This window comes from Bombina bombina, chromosome 3 (genome assembly GCF_027579735.1).
Source record: "Bombina bombina isolate aBomBom1 chromosome 3, aBomBom1.pri, whole genome shotgun sequence".
In the NCBI taxonomy this organism is placed as follows: domain Eukaryota; kingdom Metazoa; phylum Chordata; class Amphibia; order Anura; family Bombinatoridae; genus Bombina; species Bombina bombina.
Window position 1 is genome coordinate 759,452,838 of NC_069501.1, and position 24,509 is coordinate 759,477,346.

At 35.6% G+C, this 24,509-nt stretch overlaps 1 protein-coding gene across 1 annotated transcript in view; it reads left to right on the forward strand.

Moving 5' to 3' along the window:
- The first annotated feature begins 2,000 nt into the window (after positions 1–2,000).
- Positions 2,001–24,509, forward strand: part of EDAR (ectodysplasin A receptor) — a 186,520-nt gene continuing 164,011 nt past the window's right edge. Inside the window, exon 1 of the mRNA XM_053707612.1 lies at positions 2,001–2,281. The gene's annotated coding sequence lies outside the window, so the exon portion shown is untranslated. The remainder of the gene's footprint in view (positions 2,282–24,509) is intronic.

A 24,509-nucleotide genomic window follows, 5' to 3' on the forward strand; every position in this document is an offset into this window, starting at 1 on the left:
TTCAGGTGGGAGGCTGATCTCTACACTAAAGCTAAAATTAACCCTGCAAACTCCCTACAAGCTACCTAATTAACCCCTTCACTGCTAGCCATAATACACGCGTGATGCACAGCGGCATTTAGCAGCCTTCTAATTATCAAAAGCAACACCAAAGCCACATATGTCTGCAATTTCTGAACAAAGGGGATCCCAGAGAAGCATTTACAACCATTTGTGCCATAATTGCACAAGCTGTTTGTAAATAATTTCAGTGAGAAACCTAAAGTTTGTGAAAAAGGAAACAATTTATTTTTATTTGATCGCATTTGGTGCTGAAATGGTGGCATGAAATATACCAAAATGGGCCTAGATCAATACTTTGGGTTGTCTACTACACTACACTAAAGCTAAAATGAACCCTACACATTCCCTACAAGCTCCCTGATTAACCCCTGCACTTATGGACATAATACACGTGTGGTGCGCAGCGGCATTTAATAGCCTTCTAATTACCAAAAAGCAACGCCAAAGCCATATATGTCTGCTATTTCTGAACAAAGGGGATCCCAGAGAAGCATTTACAACCATTTATGCCATAATTGCACAAGCTGTTTGTAAATAATTTCAGTGGGAAACCGAAAGTTTGTGAAAAAATTTGTGAAAAAGGGAATGATTTTTTTATTTGATGGCATTTGGCTGTGAAATGGTGGCATGAAATATACCAAAATGGGCCTAGATCCATACTTTGGGTTGTCTTCTAAAAAAAAAATATATTCATGTCAAGGGATATTCAGGAATTCCTGAACGATATCAGTGTCCCAATGTAACTAGCGCTAATTTTGAAAAAAAGTGGTTTGGAAATAGCAAAGTGCTACTTGTATTTATGGCCCTATAACTTGCAAAAAAAGCAAAGAACATGTAAACATTGGGTATTTCTAAACTCAGGACAAAATTTAGAAACTATTTAGCATGGGTGTTTTTGGTGGTTGCAGATGTGTAACAGATTTTGGGGCTAAAAGTTAGAAAAAGTGTGTTTTTTTCCAATTTTTCCTCATATTTTATAATTTTTTTTATAATAAATTATAAGATATGATGAAAATAATGGTATCTTTACAAAGTCCATTTAATGGCGAGAAAACGGTATATAATATGTGTGGGTGCAGTAAATGAGTAAGAGGAAAATTACAGCTAAACACAAACACCGCAGAAATGTAAAAATAGCCTTTGTCACAAACGGACAGAAAATGGAAAAGTACTGTTGTCATTAAGGGGTTAATTCATGGGTGTTGGGAGGTGGGTTGCAGGAGGTAGCAAATGCACAGTAAAAAATTGTTTATTTATTTGGGCATTCTTAGTTTTTTTTGTTTAGTTTTCTTTTGCCCACCCCACTGAAAAACAAATTCTAGATGCTCATGGCTAACTTGTGAAGAGAATGTGAGCAGCTAATAAGTGGTTGGTAAAAAAAATACTAGAAGAAAGGGGAAAGAGAGTGAAAGAGAGTTTATGTAAGAAAAATGGGGGAACGATTTGAATGAAATTGTGAGTCCTGTTACCTCCACTGGTATTAGCTAATTAACAGCAAATTATAAGGTCTGATTCTGCCTGTATTTGAGTGTAGCCTATTTTCCCCTTTACAATGCACGCCCCTTGCTTGCTTAGAACTGCTAATTCATTAAGATCTTTATAAGGTCTGTCAATGTACTGTTCATTTTCTAAACGCCTTTACAATAATCACTTTTCCGAACTGTGCATACAGTTAAAAGGGAAGCCGCCTGATAGTTTTGATTCAGAATATGGTGGAAAACCCCTTTTAATCATGCCAAAGCTTCCTAACTCTCTAGGCTACAATTAGACAGAGAGATATTTATGATCTAGCACATCATCCCTCCAAGCAAACCGGTATTTTTTTTTTTCTTTTCAGTATACTATGGATGCGAAATTACGTGGGTAAACCTCTAGGTGGCGACAAAGAGTTTAAGAAGAAAAAAAAAAAAAGAAAAAGTCCCTTTGCTCTGTTTAGGCAGAGGAGTCAGTGTGTACTTTATCAAAACCATGTGCACCGCAGCGAGCAATCAGCCCAATGCAAACTGCTGACAGACACTTGCTGGACTCTGGGCTTGACAGGACTGCTCGTCACTGATGCCAAAGGTCTTATATAATTGAGCCATGTGGCACTGGCAACGACCTTTTTTGCAACACCAAGCACCAATGAATTAAGTGCGCAATAATGTCAAATGGATATTGTTGGATTGAATTTCTTAATGTGAACTGCGTTCTGGAGCACAACTTTAGCCCCTTGAAGGTAAGTTTGCACACTTTATATACTGTATTTCTACGGTCGCATGCTTTTAACTCAAGCATCAGAAAGCTATGTATGTAATGGGATTATATTTATTTACTGACAGCCTAGTTACATATGCACGATATATATATATATATATATATATATATATATATATATATATATATACACAGGGTTTTTGTTGCTAGTTTGCTAGTGTAGAGCTAATCCAATGCTTTTCTTACATTTCAGAACTTTTTTTTGTTCAAAATGTTTACAGTGACTTTATTTGAGGGCATAATGTTAAAACCGAGTTTTATAATATAAAAATAATAATTTTGAAGAAAAAAAAAAAAAAAAAAGTGTAGCCAGACAAGACAGCGCAGTTTGGCTGAGGTTGAATGAGTGCAGGGAATTATAGTCTGTGAACACAAGCCCCACAACTGCTGCTGTGTATCTAAAGTCAATTGGTTTGTATTCTGTGCAAAGATCATCTTCTGTATACAAATGGAGCCTAAATATATGTGCTATCTCTAGATTAGACTGTCTACAAAAAAGAGAAAAAAACGTGATTTTCTATGAATTAGCCACAAACATAATTTATTTGTATGCGAACAATTATGTATGGTATCACCTGATGTACTGTACATGGAGTTGTTTTGTTCCTAGTTACAGGAGAGTTAACAAAAAGTAATGTTGATCAAGAAAAAAAAAAGATGATTTATTTTAGATGCAAGGCAATTTTGTTTTCTGATAAGATCCTCAGGTGATCTGTAAAAATGTACATTGTTTAGAAATAGGTATAGCAAAACTGCATTAAACATAATCAGTAACAATATCTTACATTTTATTAGTACTTTGGGGTTTTGTTGACCCAAGATTATAACATCATATAGTCCCCTCTTCAAGGATGTAATACTTGGAATATACTGTGCTGATGATGTAAAGTGTAAAATAACTGTTCCTTATCTGAGCCTTGCAGCAGCAGCAGTCTACTGGGCAAGATAAATGTGTTATTATGGAGAAAATCCACTATGACTTCATGTTTATGTGTATGTTGTATATATTAATGTAGAATGTAATCTGTTTAGAATGCTTTGGGGTATAATTTTAGTAGATTTAAAAAATACCACGCTAAATGTATACATTTTTATCGAGGTAATAGATATAAGTTCAGAAGGTTTAAGTGAAAAGCGCAAAAGAGAGAACGTTCAAGAAATGACCTAGAGATTTGCAAAACAAAAAGTCAATTATTAAAGGGACATTCTATCCAAAATTGAAATCCACATGGATGCATTTTTGGATGAAATATTTATTAGCAAAAATGCTTCTTATAAAAGCTATAGCTGTTTCAACAGTGTATTTAAGTATACATTGTGCAGCTGCATTTTAAACACAGCCCTTGCTCAGAAAGCCTAAGGTACTTGTACCAACATAATACAAGTCCCACTGGCACTCTGTGCATCTGCAGTATTTAAAATGCTAGTGCACTGAGAATATCTAGCTATGCTTCACATGCACGTACAGAGAAAAATGCTAACACTAAAACAGTTATAAACTTTTACTAGAAGCATTTTTGCAAATACATGTAAATTGCAAATATGTTTCTATTCAAACATGTAATTCATCTATGTGCATTTAAATTTTCACCGAAAGGTTCCTTTAAATGGATGGTTGTATAATTTTGGTGTTATGCACTTGTTTTAAAGGGAGAGGAATGTCAGAATGAAACTTTCATGATTCAGATAGAGCATGCCATTTTAAGACACTTTTAAATTTAGATGTATTTTTAAAAAAAAATCTTTTTGAATCCTTTGTTGAAAAATATGTACACATCTTACACTACTGTGAGCTAGATGGCGACTGTTGGCTACACACGTTTTGTCTCTTGTCATTGCCTCACCGGATGTGTTCACTAGTACATTGCTACTATGGAATTGACTTTAACTATTAAATTCCCTTGCAGTGGTTAAACACAGTTATATTTTATATATGAGCCATATTTTCTTTTTGACCTTTTTATATCCCTTTTAATTGAGATTTCAGTGCAGTTTTTTTATTATTTTGTTGTTTTGAATAAGATTATGAGATTTGTAATATAGTAATGTGTATTTCATAAAAAAAACAATCTATATACTTCTATATAAACTACATGACTATTAGGAAAGGAAAAGAGCTGGATGAGTACAAAGGAGTCAGACTAAAGCATATATAGGATTGTGGCCCATGAGCCATAGATTGGACAACCCGTTTTTATGTTGGTTCTCAGTTAGTTAATGCTGAACACCCCTTTTTCTAGATTTAGATTTTGTATGCTAGAAATATCACCAGTCTGTAATGGGAACAATACATTTATTCACCTAACTGGTAAACTATAGTGATATATTGTCTCCCTTTTTTATGTATCTGTGTGTTTGCATACATATATAGTATTGGTAATAGATCTAGTGAAATGTTATATACTGTAACCATAGTAAGGGTTGAAATCCAAGTATTACATGGAAATTTGGTTAAAAGAACAGTCTACCATAGAATTGTTATTGTTTTAAAAGATAGATAATCCCTTTATTACCCATTCCCCAGTTTTGCATAACCAACACAGTGCTTTTTACCTCTGTGATTACCTTGTATCTAAGAACCTTCTTCCAGCCCCCGATCACATGACTGTGACTGTGCTAAATCTTAAATAACCCCCTGTGCCTGAACACAGTGTTATCTATATGGCCCACGTGTACTTTCTGTCTCTTTGTGTTGAAAAGAGATTTAAAAAGCATGTGATAAGAGGCAGCCCTCAAAGGCTTAGAAATTAGCATATGAGCCTACCTATGTTTAGTTTAAACTAAGAATACCAAGAGAAAAAAGCAAATTTGATGATAAAAGTAAATTGGAAAGTTGATTAAAATTAAAAGTCCTATCTGAATAATGAAAGTTTAATTATGTTATTAATAAGCCTGTGTATTTGGATCAGGAAGGCTGCCGCTCGCGTCATTCCTCTCTTTTAGGAGCTGCATTTATTCTTGTAATAGTGAAACACACTAAAATGTGGATTTGCACAGATCTTTGTTTGTTTCACTTTCAGAAGAATGAATGCGGCTCCTAAAAGAGCGAAATGCCTCTGCCAGACTCACCTTGCTTACACGTCGCTCTTCATCTACCGCAACTCTCTGCCAATCCCTTCACTGGCTTCCTCTTGCCTCCAGGATTAAACACAAAATTCTGACTCTGACATACAAAGCCCTCAACTGCACTGCTCCCCTGTATTTCTCAGAGCTTGTCTCCAGATACATTCAACCTCCCGTCCCCTTCGCTCAGCTCATGACCTCCAACTCTCCTCTTTTTTACCTCCTCATATTCCCATTTACAGGACTTCTCCAGACTTGCCCCTATCTTATGGAACTTTCTGCCTCACTCCACAAGAACGCTCCCCTAGTTTTGAAAGCTTCAAACACTCCCTATAGACTCTTCTGTTCAGAGATGCATACAACCTATGCTAACCTTTCCTAATGCCAGCTCCTGTCCTCCATTGCTATCCGCCATGAACCCCCTTAGAATGTCAGCCTAAGAGCTCAACTGCTCTCAGATCACCTTCATAAGAGCTGACTGCAACAGTGCGACTCTAGGCAGGGCCCTCTACCCATTTAATCCCTATAATTGCTACCTTGAATACCGCCTATGTTTATAGCGCTGCGGAATCTGTTGGCGTTCTACAAATAATAATAATAATAATAATCTGAATGCACAGGCCTAGTTTTTAATGCAGTATAATGGTAAGGATGCAAATGGGAAGTACAACTTTATAAAGTAATCCAAACAGTACATTGCTTACAATAATTACTGTTTTTATTAATAAGTGTGACACCCAGGTAGTTTTGCCTGGAAAAAAATGTAACCCCTATTTTATAAAAAAATTAAATAATTAGCACATCAAATCTGGCACAATATATTAAAGGCACATAAACTAGCTTCACATAAAATAGCACAAATCTATGGGAATTCATGAAAATCCCTATTCAATTGGTAACAAATAAATTAAAGGTACACAAACGTTATTTTCTCAAGGGACTTGTAAAATTGCTGCAACTTCATGTATCTCTTCAGCCTCCATTTTCCCTATGCTTTTATTTTTACCCCCTGGCAGTGCATATTTACCGCTTGCTCTGACGGCCCTTAACCTGATGTTTTTTACCCTCTGCAATGAAGACAAAGTGGTGCAGCCTTCTCCATGGAGATCATCAGAGGACGTGTCACATGTTTTAATTATTTTAATAAGCATTTTCACACAAAAAAGAAAAATCACAAAAATGCTTTTTATTAATTTTGCCTTTCACATTTAATATTTTGCTATTTATAAATGCAAGAAGTTTAATTTAATGAGTAGTTATGTAAAGCATAATGTCACCCCAAACTCAAAATTACAGAGGTGTAATGTAAATCTAATTTACACTTTTCTAACCATGAACATTATTTGACCTTTATGAGCCATCTTAAAATACCAGAAAATAAAACAGAGAGTTCACAGAATTGCAAAGTCAAAAATAAGATGCAATCAGTGTTTTACACCTGAATTTTTTTTACCTTAAACTGCCTTCAATTGGAATAATGCCACCGATTGTCTAATAATTAAAATCTTTCTCTTGGAAACTATTCTGGTAGAAATATCATGTTACTCATCTGTGAATAGCCCCTTGCTTATCTTTACCTAAAGAAACATTGCAGGATGGCAAGTATTGCATACCGCCTATGCAATGAAATAGAGATTGAGCATTTACTGCAGAAGATGGTTGTAATCATGGGTATCGGCATACATTGTTCAGAAGGGAGGGCAGAAAATATAAAATGCCCTGTGTGCTGCTTGTTCTTCACATGTTGAATGAAAAGGGTGTTCTAAGTAGGTGCCTATGCTTGGATGTAATGAGCAAAATGTCCTGGGGAACTCGCCACACTCTTCAGTAACCAATGGGTTGCCATGCATTGTATTTAATTTTCATTAGCTTTTAGTAGGAAAGGCTTCATATGTTGTGGGACAACTTTGTTAATGTATAAGACTGTCGGTTATTTTCTCCTGTTTTTACATATTTATTGCTGGTTTGTTAATGAGCTAATGCACAAGTAAATGTGTCTACGTATTTTATTTGGCAGCTGAATATATTTTTTAAATCCAAAGCTTCACAAGTATTTTTTTCCCCCTAGTCTGCAAAATCCTTTTACAGTGCTCCCAAGATGGAACTATAATAGTTGTAGATAGCAAGCTTTATTGTTGGTAGAAAATATGCCTCAAATCCTAACAGAATTTAGAAAATAATGTCCTGACCAAATGTATTTATTTTTGTGCATTGTATTGAATTATATCTATATATGTATAAATATTTAGTCTATAAAGCTATAATATCTGTCATCAAGTACAAAATAATATGTACAGTGTATTATCTCTTTGGCTATGTTTTTTTTTTTTTTTTTGGATTTTATGCATATAATATTTACAGACCTTAATGCCAATACAAACAAATAATTACAATGTATCTCTACATTCCATTTCACACCTTCTCTCTGCAATGTATCACTTGTAGATAATAATATAAAAAAACACAGGCAGCTATACAATACTATTATATCATGTTGAAAAATGTACCCAATATATTTACTCATGATGCCATTGTTAAATTAAATCATATTACTTCAGTGTACCTCAGACTTTTACTCTATAGTTAGTGGGAGGGGGGGGGGGGGGTAGAGAAGAAAGGAAAAAAAAAAAAAGGAAGAGATCTGAGATATAACCATCTCTCTGCTGGCCCACTTCTCCCTACCTACCAAATCCCTAATTAAATTATCTCCGTATTTCTGAAGGGAAAAATAAGATATTCTCTCTCATTCACAGGAAAACCTTTAATAAACGATGCCCATTTTTTTACAAAAAAGTACGAATATCACGTTCACTGTTCATATCTACATTATATTGTTCAAGTATATATTGTTTTTTCAAATAATTTTTAACTTTTGCTAAGCTAGGAGTATCTGTTGCCTTCCATTTCCTGAATATCAAATTTCTGACGGCCAGAATAATTGCATTAATTAACTTCCTATGTTGAGGATTTTGTGCCTCATCCCAAAGACAAACTACCTGTCTTATATTAAGATTCCCAATGGGCAACTTCAAAGATTTAGAGGCCCAGAAAGCAACTTTCTGCCAAATCTGATCAATTTTAGGACACTCCCATATCATATGTATCAAGTTGGCCCTTGGATAGGAACATTTTGGACACACCTGAAATGCTGAGTTACCCCATTTAAACCCCTTTTCTGGGGTAAAATAAGTTCTATATAGCAGTTTCACATGGGATTCAATCCAAGTTGAGGATAATGTGCTTTGGGTTACGAATTCTATGGATCTTTTTATATGAGGGATACTTCTCTACACCCGCAGTTAACTTGCTCCACTGCAGAGATATCTCTCTAAAGTTGGAATCATTCAATCTAGAAATTATTATTTGATATCCCGTGGATATTGAAAAGAATCCATTTTTAACCATTGCAATCCAAATCTCCAGATCTCCCCATTTCCAACTCCACTCATAATCCTTAATAAGCATATAAACAGTGTCTGGTTTGTAAGTATTCATAGAAATCTTTATTTTCTAGTTTAAATTCCTGCCTCAGTGTACCAAATGTCTTAATTGTAGAGTTCTCAAAATCTAATAGCTGTACAAAGGCTATGTCTTTTTTAATGTCCCTTTGGTACTATATACTAAGCCCTAGACTATCCCATGCCGTTTAGCAAAGGATTTATTATTTGTAAGGAAATTCAAGTTTGTATACTATAACAGATGTTATATGCAAGTAGATTGCAAAAATGTTAATGCTTCATTTGTGCAGTGTCCATTACTTCTTGTCACAGCCCCACAAGAAGGCCATGGTCTTCCAGAGTTGGTTTAGTATTTAAAGGGACAGTCTAGTCCAAAATTAAACTTTCATGATTCAGATAGGGCATGTCATTTCAAACAACTTTTGAATGTATTTTATCACCAATTTTGCTTTGTTCTCTTGGTGTTCTTAGTTGAAAGCTAAATCTAAGAGGTTCATATGCTAATTTCTTAGACCTGTGAGTCATATAGATAACACTGTGCTCACACAAGTGGAGTTACCTAGGAGTAAGCACTGATTGTCTAAAATGCAAGTCTGTAAAAAAAAACTGAAATAAGGGGGCAGTCTGTAGAGGCTTAGATACAAGATAATCACAGAGGTAAAAGTATATTAATATAACTGTGTTGGTTATGCAAAACTGGCGACTGAATAATAAAGGGATTATCTATCTTTTAAAGCAATACAAATTCTGGTGTAGACTGTCCCTTTAAGTGAATAGACTAGATAAACAGAGAGTCAGATTTGCTCATACTCAGAACTAGCAGAATGAAACTTAAGTTTAAGATGTGCCACTCATCAATGTGGGGGCAGGGCAACACTGAGAACTTCTAAGTGCTCATTTTACAAGAAAACAAATAAGTTGTTTGCTGTTTTTTAGACAATCCGTTTCTTTGTATGTTTACTTTGATTAAAGCATCTGTTTTTACCAAAGGAGCACTGTTTAATATCCATTTAAGGACAAATATAAATTAGTTGATTAAACATTCTCTGTGTACCATGGAAAAAAGAAGGAACAAACATATTAAAGATATATTACATAAAAATTTTTTAATGCTCATAATTAAATTTTTTATAGGGTAATTGTGTTTAAGAGGCCTTTATAGTGGAAAAATAACATGTTCTAATTCGCTATTGGGTTAAACACATAGTTAAAGTACCACTTGGGAGCCTCAGAGAACTGCTGGTCCCGAGCGGCACCTAGGTGTGCAACTATCGCTGCAGTCTGGCTCACCTGCAAAGGGATTAAACACCGAGTTGTAGTTGTGCTAGTGATAAAATGACTTGCTTCAATGAATTAGTATAATGACCCTTTAATGTCACTTTAAAACAAGCAAGAAAAGCTTCAGTAAGCTCACCATTGAGGCGTTTTGTCAGTATTTTGTATGTAATGTATGGCCAAAGCTTGCTATAAAGTTTATGAAATAATTATTATTAAATACATTGTTTATGAATTTGTAAAGTCGCATATAAACAATGCAAATTCTCTTTCAGATCTCCTTTCTCTCTCTGTTCTTTCCCCTAATACCATTGTATTGTAGTAAGGCTGATGCTATGAAACACCTCTCTGCTTTCTGTGTCACTGTATAAAGCCTGAATCTGGTACATAATGATGGAGCGCTTCATAACTTGTGTTCTCTCCAGCAAGTTTGCTCTTGAAAAAAAATTACAGTCAAAGCAATATGCACCTTTTCTGTCAAGTGTCTGCACATTATTGCAGTTTTTATCTGTAAACTGTAAAAAAAATCTCCTTGATTCACGCTTAACAATTTCTTTTATTGACTTTTACACAATTATCCTTTTAAATACCTCCCTAAATCTCTTCATGGGATGATACACTTGAATGCGTTAAGTCTAACTTAGGGTGCATGTATACACATGCCATTCTGATTCTTACACACACAAAGCAGTCATAACATCCTAACATAGCGTCTCACAAGCAGATAATATTGTCTTCTGAACTACATAAAGTGCACCTGATACACGAGGAGAACTCAAACATTATCTCTTACTTTTCTTCAGTACATTAATCTTGTTTTCTGATCTTGTAACTCACATGTGTAGAGAAACTCACTTATTTACATTGCTGGTATCAGGGCTTGACAAATTGCAAGAACCAGAGAGCCAACTCTAAGAATTTTACTTTCAGCTCATAACAGTTTGGATTATTTGTCATTAAAGGAGAAATTAGTTAGAGCATAGAATTTAAGACTTTCTACCCTGCGCTACTGTGTGTTTAATTGCCGCTGATCCAATGAATAAATAGAACATATTCTTCTATGTGAGCAACATTGTAATATGAAATATTCATATTTTCATGTCGGGTTAGTGAACTTGAGAATATGGGATCACGTTTGCGCTTGAGTAGGGTGTTAGGTTTTTTCCACTTTTTTGCTTTATTGACTTTTATGGGGGAACAGGTGATCATGCAAGTAATATTCTAAGTTCGGCTTTTTAGGCACGTTTGGTTAGCGCTCAAGCGAAAACAACTTACTTTCAACGCACAACCCGACGTGCGCAGAAAGCTTACTTTCTAGTGCAGGTAGCGCTCCACTCATAATCTGGCCCCTTATGTGGAAGTAGAAGTGCTACTCTGGAGCTGACTTTAAGTATGGGTTTAATCCATTTGCAGGGGTATAGCACATAGTTTTATTCAAGCAAGCATTTGACGAATAATAAGACCATTTTCTATTTTTTGCACTTTTATGTTGCTTTAATGGGGTGGGGTCAATAAAATATGCAGATGAATAGAGAAAAAAAGTATATTTAAGAATGGCATTTAACCAAAAGTAACACTCAGTGGACAAATAAAAATGACTTGAAGATTTGAGACCAATGACTGCCCTGGCAGAAGTTCTACACAGATGTATCTAAATAAAGTGTGTCCAAATATAACAGAAATAAAGAAAAAAGCTTGTTTCTGCCAAATCATTCTGCTCATTAGACCAGAGGGAAATATAACCTTAGTAACTTTTAATTAAAATATGAGAACACGGATGAGGTGCATTTTCATATACATAGATATATAGAAATTTATATTTAATGTCTGCAAATAGCCAGTATAATAAAATAATAAACTGTGATTCATTTAAAGAGACATGAAACACTTTTTTTTCTTTCTTTCATGATTTAGAAAGAACATGCAATTTTAAACTTTCCAATTTACTTCTATTATCTAACTTGCTTCATTCTCTTGATATACCTTGTTGATTAGCATATCTAGGCTCAGTAACTGCTGATTGGTGGCTGCACATAGATGCCTCGTGTGATTGGTTCACCCATGTGCATTGCTATTTCTTCAACAAATGATATCTGAAGAATTAATCAAATTAAATAAAGTAAATTGGAATGTTGTTTTAAAATTGTATTCTCTATCTGAATCATGAAATAACAATTTTGGGTTTCATGTCCCTTTTAATTTAACCCCTTAAAGGGATGTGAAACCCAATGTTTTCTTCTTTCATGATTCAGATAGATCATTCAATTTTAAGCAACTTTTCTTATTTACTCCTATTATTATTATTATTTACTCCTATTATCAATTTTTCTTTGTCTTGGTAGGAGTAAATTAGAAAGTTGCTTAAAATTGCATAGTCTATCTGAATCTCGGAAGAATAAATTTTGGTTTCATATCCCTTTAAAGGGACATAAAACACAATTTTTTTTTTCTTTCAAGATTCAAATAGAACATACAATTGTAAACAACTTTCCAATATACTTCAGTTATCATTTTTTTTGTTTGTTTTCTTGTTATCCTATGTTGAAAAACAGTAAAGTAAGCTTATGTGTGTGCACATGTCTGAAGCTCTATATGGCAGTAGTTTTGCAACAATGTTATACATTAGCAGGAGCACTAGATGGCAGCACTATTTCCTGTCATGTAGTGCTTCAGGCAGTGCAAGCTACATACCTAGGTATCCCTTCAACAAAGAATAACATGAGCACAAAGCAAATTTGATAATAAAAGTAAATTAGAAACTTTTTTAAAAATGGTATTCTCTACCTGAATAATGAAATACATTTTTTGGGTTTAATGTCCCTTTAAGGACGCAGGCAATTGTTCAGATTCTGAATGTAAACAAAACCTATAATTTAAACAATATATTTGTTCAACCATAATGTACCTTTTTCACATTAAATGAACTCACACTTACTATATATATTTTTGAGAGGATAAATAGGGATTTCTTTTGACATCAAATATTTATATATGAACTATAATTTAATATGAATAAAATCATGAAAAAGTGTGAGAAATTAAGAAAAAAAAAATTGTTTTCCAAGTACAAACACACATTATTATTTTTTTGTGTGAATTATATAATCCTTTTAGGTGTTACTGCAATAAAACACCCATATTATAGCTGGGAATTAAAGGGACACTGAACCCAATTTTTTTTCTTTCATGATTCAGATAGAGCAGCAATTTTAAGCAACTTTCTAATTGACTCCTATTATCAATTTTTCTTTGTTCTCTTGCTATCTTAATTTGAAAAAAAAAGGCATCTAAGCTTTTTTTCTTGGTTCAGCCCTCTGGACAGCACTTTTTTATTGGTGGATCAATGTATCCACCAATCAGCAAGAACAACCCAGGTTGTTCACCAAAAATGGGCCTGGCATCTAAACTTACATTCTTGCATTTCAAATAAAGATACCAAGAGAATGAAGAAAATTTGATAATAGGAGTAAATTGGAAAGTTGCTTAAAATTTCATGCTCTATCTGAATCACGAAAGAAAACATTTGGGTTCAGTGTCCCTTTAAGGTTGCTACAGGCCTAAATGTGGGGCATGTCCATTTTCTGGGCCTATGTCACCTTTTTAAGACGGTATGACAGCCCAGGAATTAAAATTACCCCATTATGGCATACCCTTTGCAAAAGTAGACAACCAGGGTATTCAAAAATGTGTATGTCCAGTCTTTTTTTTTCTGGCCATATATTTTTTTTTTTTTATATTATAGCATAGAACTGTGGGAAACTTTGTATCACTGATCTGTCTTCCTCTCTCCTCAGATCAGACTGAGGTGAGAAAGGAAGGAGAGACCGTTCTGACAGCCAATGATTTCACAACATTCTATGCCGTCAATTTGCCCACTAATATATCCTCACCAAATGCCCCTATCCATGGCTATATTCGCAGTTCTTTTGTCAAAGGAGTATCCGAAATAGGAATATTGCACATCATACCTTGCACACAGCACATGCTGAAAGTTGTAATCTATGTGTGCTACATAAGGACCCCTGTTTTCTACCTGATACCACAATGTAAAATAAATAAATGTAAAAAAAAGTAATTTGGCATTGGTGGCAGTTATTTATTTTTATGATATTCCTATCAAGATTCGGACCTAGACAATTCTGACCTGCACAAATTTGCAATCAATGTATATAAAGGGATAGGAAAGTCAAAATTAAACTTGCAGGATTCAGATAGAGCATGCAATTTTAAACGCCTTTTTAAATTCACTTCCATTTTCAAATGTGTTTAGTTCTCTTGGTATCTCTTGTTGAAAAGTAATACGCACATATCCTACACTTATGGGAGCTAGCTGAGGATCGGTGCCTGCGCACATTTGTCTCTTGTGATTGGCTAACTAGGTGTGTTCAGCTAGCTGCCATTGGTGCAATGCTATCCCTTCAGCAAAGAATAACAAGAGAATGAAGCAAATTTGATAGAAGTAAATTGGAAAGTTGTTTATGATTGTACGTTCTATCCAAATCATGAATTAAAATGTTGGGGTTTCATTTCCCTTTAAATCCATGCAAAATTATAGACTGGAGCCCTGTGACTTAATTTCTGCTCCATGAAAGTAATCTTCAGTTGGGATGGTGAGAAAAAAAATCTGTATAACAGAGAAATTTGAGGTGATGCTTCCAATTTTTTTCTTGTCTCCAAGTGAAATATTTTGGCATGTCGCTATGTGAGAAGTTTGGACACCCCAGGTCCTTCTTAAAATCTCTTTATCTCATCAATTAAAATAGGTTTCTGTAGTTGTAGGACTGCTAAAAAATGCATTGCATATAAAAGCCAAACTGCTTGTATATAATTCATTTCAATTTATGAGGTTTGCAAAGTTGATTTCTTTATGAATGTTATTAAACCATATATGTTTTCAATAAATTGTTATTAATTCTTGTTGTTCTAGTAACCTTTACAGTACAAATTGAATATTTTATTTGGCTTGTTTTGCTATGCAGCATTTTATTCTGTATGTTGTGCTAGAAATGTTTCATCAGTAGTTTGGTGATGTTTTCTATCAGACCCCATTAATGGCTTCAAGGTTGACAAACCCCATCACTGCGAGGAGTAGTTTTTTTTTGTAACAAATGGGAACCAATTGTAGATAAAGTGCTCTATAGCTATTTTAGAATGTTAAGTCCCAACATTCTTGCAAAGGAGTACACCAGCGATCACAGAAGACACAATTTGTCATATTTTACATAAATTCCTTTTAAAAGGCACAGGGACTTTGATGCATTGTTTCTGTTCAGTTTGTAACTATATTTGTATGTATGTATGTATATCACTCACAGCTTGAACTTGAAATATGATCAATGTTTAGCGCTGTTGTGATATCTATTAACCCTTCTTGGTCCTATTCATTTTTAATAAGTGTGCCAGCAGGTCTTACTTATTTTACCATCAGCCTTAGGGATACAGATGGGAAAGTTTTATATGTCACATTATTTTTTATATATATATATATATATATATATATATATATATATATATATATATATATATATATATATATATATATATATATATATATATATATATATATATATCCACAGACTGACAGCAGATTTTTAGACTCCGCTTATCCAGATCCCTTGCACACATCAGGGTTGTGCTGCCAGGCTCCTCCCTTCCGGCCTCTCATTTCTTCCTATTCAGCCAGGACAGCGGGGAATCTCTGATACCTGCTGGCTAGTGCCGTCTGGGTCATTCCACTTCCTGCAGCGGTCCCAGTGCTTGCAGCGTCTAGTACCAGTGATCAGTGCACAGCCCCACATGTAGCCTAGCTGTGCACCGATCACTGGTAATGTAACTGGGAACTTTGTCACCTTTCCGGTCATATGTTGAAATATATCCGACATTGGACCGCAAGTGGTAAAACCCTTTCTCGGATATATTCCGACATAGGACCGGTAAGGGTTAAATGTATAGGGCGCTAAAGAGATGCCAGCTGCGCTAAACATGCTCTGCTAATTCTGTTTTACCATTTGCTTGTAATACCAGGTTGTGTGCTTTTTTTATTGCGGACCCACAATATTGATAGCACACCCTGCTCTATCAATATTTCACCACTTGTAATCTGGGCCTAAATGTTTAAAAGTTCATGAAAATTGTTACTTGTTAGCACCAATGTGAAAACCCTGGTGAGTATGTTTATCTCTCTAGATTGTGATCCTAAGTAAGCTGCAAATTTCTTTAAATGTCTAGATACTCCACAGTGATAGATTGTGATCCTAAGTAAGCTGCAAATTTATTTAAATGTCTAGATACTCCACAGTGATAGATTGTGATCCTAAGTAAGCTGCAAATTTCTTTAAATGTCTAGATACTCCACAGCCCAAAGGCAGAACTTTTCTTCACTTTCTGCAATGAGATTTTTTTAGTGAAAATTTTTCTGCAGGTCATTTTTAAATAAAATTAAAAATTAAAATTTGACAGTTACACTAAGGCACCCAGTTCAACTGCAATGTGTTGGTAAACTGAAGAATAAAGCAATTTTGAATATAATTGCATTGCAAATTAGCTGCATACAAAAAGACATTTTAAAATGTCTTGAATAAATCAGTTTCCTTTTCTCTTGGTCTAACATAGAAATGTAGTAATAAAAAAAGATGTAATGCTCATACTAATGTCTTACATTCAGAATAAACAGCTTTGCAGACTGGGAAAGGCTAGGGGGCGGGTTTGAAAAAAATCTCTGAGAGCTAGTCAACAAGCAGTGTGCTGCTGCTTTGCAGCACTACTGCATATTTGACTGATCACTTCAAACAGCACTTTGCTCTGGATGCACTATGTTAAGAAAAACTTACACACTGCAACCAGAGCACAGCTCTGTTTGAAGAGAACAGTCTAATGTGGAGCAGCACTACAAAGTTCAAGCGCTAACAGTTCCTGCATGTGTCCTGTTCTTTCTGCAGACATGCTGCATTTTCTGCGATGACATCTCAGATCACTGTATGTTCTGCCTTGGGGCTCCACAGTGATTATTTTTAACAGTTCATAAAAAAAATGTACAGGGATGTCAAATGGTTCAGTAGTGTGTGTGTGTGTGTGTGGGGGGGGATTAAGTTCTGTATTTTATTTGCCTATGAAATGAATATGTAAAAATATCATGAATATGCTCAAACAAACAATTCTGGCTACTTACTTTCTGGGCTGACACCTAAACATCTGCATAACCTAACTCTACACATTGATTGGCACAGTGTGACTTTAACTATTGTTTTTCACATTTGCATTTAAATATCTTAAGAAGTAAAGAAAATATTTTCACTATTTATTGATTAGAAAGCATCTGCTATGTTTATATTTAATTGATACTAGAGCTATTGTTTGAAATATTGCAGAAGACATACTTTGCAACGCTATTGCAAGCTGTAGTAGCTGTTTAGATTACACTAATGAGCCAAAAAAACTGATAGTGTTTTAACTGTTTTAACCAGTGTGAGAGGGCATTGCACTCTAGTGATAATGGAAATTTCTTCCCTGCCCTTTCATAAGAGACTCGGTAAACAACTTTCACTTGCCCTCTCTTCTGCAGCATGAGTCATATATGTTGTTCCCTGAGCTCACATCAAATTAAATGACTGTTTTCATTAAACACAGTGGTCTCAGAAGGCTCACTTAGATATGTATGTATCTATTAATTTTAATGATTGAGTACAATAAATAAATATGTATAGAACAATATTACATATGCGGCGTCGCCTGCAAAAGCCGATGACGCCGGTGTTTAGTCCGGTTTTGCTATCGCATATAAATGCGGCGTGTATATTTCATCCGTCGCCCGCTATTTTTACTCCCATAACATAGAACCGTGTCGCAAATTGGTATCACATATTCAGTGCAAGGTCTTACACGGCAAAAATGGAGAAATTTTACTCCATTTTCACTTCGCCACACATAGGCAGGCGCAGCAAGCCTTACGCTGAAAATGTGAGATCTGTAACTCCCTGAAAATAACCAACGCATGCGCAATATCTACCTGTCAACCGCAATCCCCCACCGCACTAACTAATAAATGGCTAGATTACGAGTTTTGTCGGTAAAGCCGTGCGGTGCTAACGAGCCTTTATTTTTCAGCGCTCACATAAAACAACGCTGGTATTACTAGTTTTCTGGATGGCTGCGTTAGCCTCAGAAAGGTGAGCATTGAGCAAAATTTAGCTCCACATCTCACCTCAATACCAGCGTTGCTTAAGTCAGCGGTGAGCTGGCTGAACGTGCTCGTGCACGATTTCCCCATAGGAAACAATGGTGCTGAGTCGGCTGAAAAAAAAACCCTAACACCTGCAAAAAAGCAGCGTTCAGCTTCTAAGGCAGCCCCATTGTTTCCTATGGGAAAATAAAAAATATGTCTACACCTAACATGAACCCCGAGTCTAAACACCCCTAATCTTACACTTATTAACCCCTAATCTGCCCCCCAGACATCGCCGACACCTGCATTATATTATTAACCCCTAATCTGCCGCCCCCGACATCTGCATTATATTTTTAACCCCTAATCTGCCGCTCCGGACACCGCCGCAACCTACCTACAATTATTAACCCCCTAATCTGCTGCCCCTAACATCACCGAACCCTACATTATATTATTAACCCCTAATCTGCCGCTCCGGGCACCGCAGCAAACTACATTATATTTATTAACCCCTAATCTGCTGCCCCAACGTCGCCGCCACTATATTAAATTTATTAACCCCTAAACTTAAGTATAACCCTTAACCTAACCCCCCCCTAATTTAAATATAATCTAAATTAAATTACTAATATTAACTAAATTATTCCTATTTAAAACTAAATACTTACCTATAAAATAAACCCTAATATAGCTACAATATAACTAATAGTTACATTGTAGCTATTTTAGGATTTATTTTTATTTTACAGGCAACTTTGTATTTATTTTAACTAGGTACAATAGTTATTAAATAGTTATTAACTATTTAATAACTACCTAGCTAAAATAAATACAAATATACCTGTAAAATAAACCCTAACCTAAGTTACAATTACACCTAACACTACTCTATAATTAAATGAATTACCTAAGCTACCTACAATTAAATACAATTTAAATTAAATAAACTAAATTACGGAAACCCCCCCCCCCCCACTAAATTACAGAAAATAAAAAAGAAATTACAATTTTTTAAACGAATTATAAATAATCTAATCCCCCTAATAAAATAAAAAATCCCCCCCTCAAATAAAAAAAAATTCCCTACCCTATACTAAATTACAAATAGCCCTTAAAAGGGCCTTTTGCGGGGCATTGCCCCAAAGTAATCAGCTCTTTTACCTGTAAAAAAAGAAATACAATACCCCTCCCCAACATTACAACCCACCACCCAACCCTACTCTAAACCCACCCAAACCCCCCTTAAAAAAACCTAACACTAACCCCCTGAAGATCTTCCTACCTTGAGCCGTCTTCACCCAGCCGGGCACAAGTGGTCCTCCAGAGGGGCAGAAGTCTTCATCCGATCGGGGCAGAAAGGGTCCTCCAGACGGCAGAAGGCTTCATCCAGGCGGCATCTTCTATCTTCATCCTTCCGGAACGGAGCGGGTCCATCTTGAAGACATCTGACGCGCAGCATCCTCTTCTGTCCACGGCCGACGACTGAATGAAGGTTCCTTTAAGTGACGTCATCCAAGATGGCGTCCCTTGAATTCCGATTGGCTGATATGATTCTAAGGTAGGAAAAATCCTATTGGCTGATCCAATCAGCCAATAGGATTGAAGTTCAATCCTATTGGCTGATCTAATCAGCCAATAGAATGTGAGCCCAATCCTATTGGCTGATTGGATTAGCCAATAGGATTTTTCCTACCTTAATTCCGATTGGCTGATAGAATCCTATCAGCCAATTGGAATTCAAGGGACGCCATCTTGGATGACGTCACTTAAAGGAACCTTCATTCAGTCGTCGGCCGTGGACAGAAGAGGATGCTCCGCGTCGGATGTCTTCAAGATGGACCCGCTCCGGAAGGATGAAGATAGAAGATGCCGCCTGGATGAAGCCTTCTGCCGTCTGGAGGACCTCTTCTGCCCCGATCGAATGAAGACTTCTGCCCCTCTGGAGGACCACTTGTGTCCGGCTGGGGAAAACGGCTCAAGGTAGGGAGATCTTCAGGGGGTTAGTGTTAGGTTTTTTTAAGGGGGGTTTGGGTGGGTTTTAGAGTATGGTTGGGTGGTGGGTTGTAATGTTGTGGGGGGTATTGTATTTCTTTTTTTACATGTAAAAGAGCCGATTACTTTGGGGCAATGCCCTGCAAAAGGCCCTTTTAAGGGTTATTTGTAATTTAGTATAGGGTAGGGATTTTTTTTTTATTTTGGGGGGATTTTTTATTTTATTAGTGGGATTAGATTAGGTGTAATTAGTTTAGTTTAAAAATTTGTAATTTCTTTTTTATTTTCTGTAATTTAGTGTTTTTTTTTCCGTAATTTAGTTTATTTAATTTAATTGTATTTAATTGTAGGTAGTTTAGGTAATTCATTTAATTACAGAGTAGTGTTAGGTGTAATTGTAGCTTAGGTTAGGGTTTATTTTACAGGTATATTTGTATTTATTTTAGCTAGGTAGTTATTAAATAGTTAATAACTATTTAATAACTATTGTACCTAGTTAAAATCAATACAAAGTTGCCTGTAAAATAAAAATAAATCCTAAAATAGCTACAATGTAACTATTAGTTATATTGTAGCTATATTAGGGTTTATTTATAGGTAAGTATTTAGTTTTAAATAGGAATAATTTAGTTAATATTAGTTATTTAATTTAGATTTATTTAAATTATTTTTAAATTAGGGGGGGTTAGGTTAAGGGTTATTCTTAGGTTTAGGGGTTAATACATTTAATATAGTAGCGGCGACATGGGTGGCAGATTAGGGGTTAATAAATGTAGGTAGGTGTCTGCAATGTTAGGGACGGCAGATTAGGGGTTAATAAAATGTAACTAGTGTTTGCGAGGCGGGAGTGCGGTGGTTTAGGGGTTAATACATTTATTAAAGTGGCGGCAATGACCGGTCGGCAGATTAGGGGTTACATTTTTTTATTATAGTGTTTGCGATGTGGGGGGCGGCTCGGTTTAGGGGTTAATAGGTAGTTTATGGGTGTTACTATACTTTGTAGCACTTGTTTTATGTTACAGCGTTAGCCCATAAAACTCTTAACTACTGACTTTTAAATGCGGTAGGAGTCTTGACAGGAGAGGGTCTACTGCTCACTTCTTCCAAGACTCGTAATACCGGCGTTAGGCAAATCCCATTGAAAAGATAGTATACGCAATTGACGTAAGGGGATTTGCGGTAGCCTCGAGTCGCGGAAGAAAAGTGAGCGGTACACCTGTACCTGCCAGACTCGTAATACCAGCGGGCGTTAAAAAGCAGTGTTGGGACCTCTCAGCGCTGCTTTTTAAGGCTAACGCAGAACTCGTAATCTAGCCGAAAGTATCTTAACCACTAATCCCCCAACCCCTACATCGCAATATCCCTAATTAAACTATTAACCCCTAATCCGCCATTCATCCACATTGCAAACTACCTAATAAAGTATATTAAAGGGACACTGAACCCAACATTTTTTCTTTCGTGATTCGGATAAAGCATGCAATTTTAAGCAACTTTCTAATTTACTCCTATTATCAATTTTTCTTCGTTCACTTGCTATCTTTATTTGAAAAAGAAGGCATCTATGCTTCTTTTTTGGTTTAGAACTCTGGACAGCACTTTTTTATTGGTGGATGAATTTATCCACCAATTAGCAAGAATAACCCAGGTTATTCACCAAAAATGGGCCAGCATCTAAACTTACATTCTTGCATTTCAAATAAAGATACCAAGAGAATGAAGAAAATGTGATAATAGGAGTAAATTAGAAAGTTGTTTAAAATGCTCTATCTGAGTCACGAAAGAAAAAAATTGGGTTCAATGTCCCTTTAAATCCTAATCCGCCAAACCCCCACATTGCAAAAACCTATTTAATAAATCTATTAACCCCTAAACTACCAACCTGGCACAACACAATTAACGTAATTAAGCTATTAACTCTTAAACTACCAACCCCCCACAATGCAAATAACTAAATTACTAAGCCCCCTAACCTAACACCCCAATTACCTAAAATTTTAAAAATACTAAATTACAATTAAAATAAAAAACCTAAATTTAAATTAATCTAAAATTACAAAAAATAAGTCTAACATTACAGAAAATAAACCAAATTATCAAAAATAAAAAAATTAAACCTAATCCCTATGAAAATAAAAAAGCCCCCCAAAATAAAAACACCCTCTAATCTAAACTAAACTACCAATAACCCTTAAAAGGGCCTTTTGTAGGACATTGCCCTAAATTAAACTGCTCTTATACATTTAAAAAAAACTAAGTTCCACCAAACCCCCCTAAATAAAAAAAAAAAACAAACACTAAAAAATCATAAACTACCCATTGCCCCTAAAGGGGTATTTGAATGGGCATTACCCTTAAAAGGGCATTCAGATCTTTTACCGCCCAATAAAATCCCTTATCTAAAAAAAAAAAAAAAAAGGCTAAGTCTAACCCCGAGATAGGTACTCACGGTTCCTGAAGTCCGGCGGTGAAGTCTTCTATCTTCATCCAGGACCGCGGAACTGAAGACTGGCGACCGCAGAGCCATGGAGCATGGAGGATCCTCTTCGTAGATCATCGCCATACAATGAATATTGAATGCAAGTTACGTGTTTAAATATGTCGTACCTTGCATTCCTATTGGCTGGTTTGAATCTTCAAATTCAAATCAGCCAATAGGATGAGAGCTACTAAAATCCTATAAGCTGATTTGAATTTGAAGATTCAAATCAGCCAATAGGAATGCAAGGTACCCCATATTTAAAGGTGTACGGCGATGATCGTACGAAGAGGATCCTCTACGCACCTTGGCTCCGCAGTCGCCGGTCTTCTATTCCGCTGTCCTGGATGAAGATAGAAGATGTCGCCGCTTGGAAGAAGACTTCACCACCGTACTAAAGGAACCGTGAGTACCTATCTGGGTGTTAGACTTTCGGCTTTTTGTTTTTTATTTTTTAGATTAGGGAGTTTATTGGGTGGTAAAAGAGCTGAATACACTTTTAAGGGCAATGGGTAGCTTAGGTTTTTTAGTGTTAGTTTTTTTTTTCATTTTGGGTGGTTTGGTGAGTGGGTGGGTGGTACTGTTAGGGGGAATTAGTATTTTTTTAAAGGTAAAAGAGCTGTTTAACTTAGGGCAATGCCCTACAAAAAACCCTTTTTAAGGGCTATTGGTAGTTTAATATTAGATTAGTGGGTGTTTTTTTTGGGGGGGGGGGGCTTTTTTATTTTCATAGGGATTAGTTTATTTTTTTTTATTTTTGATCATTTTAGTTTATTTTCTGTAATGTTAGACTTTATTTTTTGTAATTTTAGATTCTTATTTTTTTGTTTTTTAAGTACTGTTAAGAATTTTTATTTTAATTGTAATTTTGTATTTTATTTAATGTGGGGTTAATTTAGGGGGTGTTAGGTTAGAGGGCTTAGTAATTAGTTATTTGCGTTGTGGGGGGTTGGCAGTTTAGGGGTTAATAAGTTAATTAGTTTGCGATGTGGGTGAATGGCTGATTTTTGCTTGTTTTTTTTATTTAGGCGGATTAGGGGTTAGTAATTAGGCATATTGCGTTGTGGCTTTTATTATTAGTTGCGATGTGGGGGTATTGCGGATACAGGGGTTTTTACATGTTGGGTTTATTATTTGGAGGCGGGTTCGACTTTTAAGGGAGATTTAACAATTATTTTATTTTTTTATGCGCTGGCAGTTTCAAAAGTGCCGTAAGTCACTGGCAACTCCAGGAAATGTATATTTACGCACATTTCTGGACATTGCTAGTTTATCCTACTTACGGCACTTTATAAACTGCCGTCGGGGTATATGGGATTCTCCGATGTGCAAGGTGAAATTATGGGCGGTGCGGGTTTCAGCAGTTGCGCTGAAGCCTGCACCAGATATGTAATCTCGCACATATTGTCTACAATTCAAATTGACAGTAAGGTCAAAATTAAACTTAAATGAATTGGATAGAGCATGCATCTTTAAACAACTTTTCAATTTACTTATAATATCAATTTTGCATGGTTATCTTGGTATCCTTTCTTAAAGAGCGTGAATGTGTCTTGATGAATAATTGGATAGCACACAACCTCAAACTTAATCGACTTGCAGCACTGATAACAGGTATTATTATTACCCAACTTAATGGTACTCATTTTATCGACCACGGAAGGATGAAGGGCTGAGTGGACCTTGCCGGGATCGAACCTGCTACCCTTGGGTTGCCAAAGATCTCTGTAAAAGTTGTATAAAATTGCATGCTCTATCT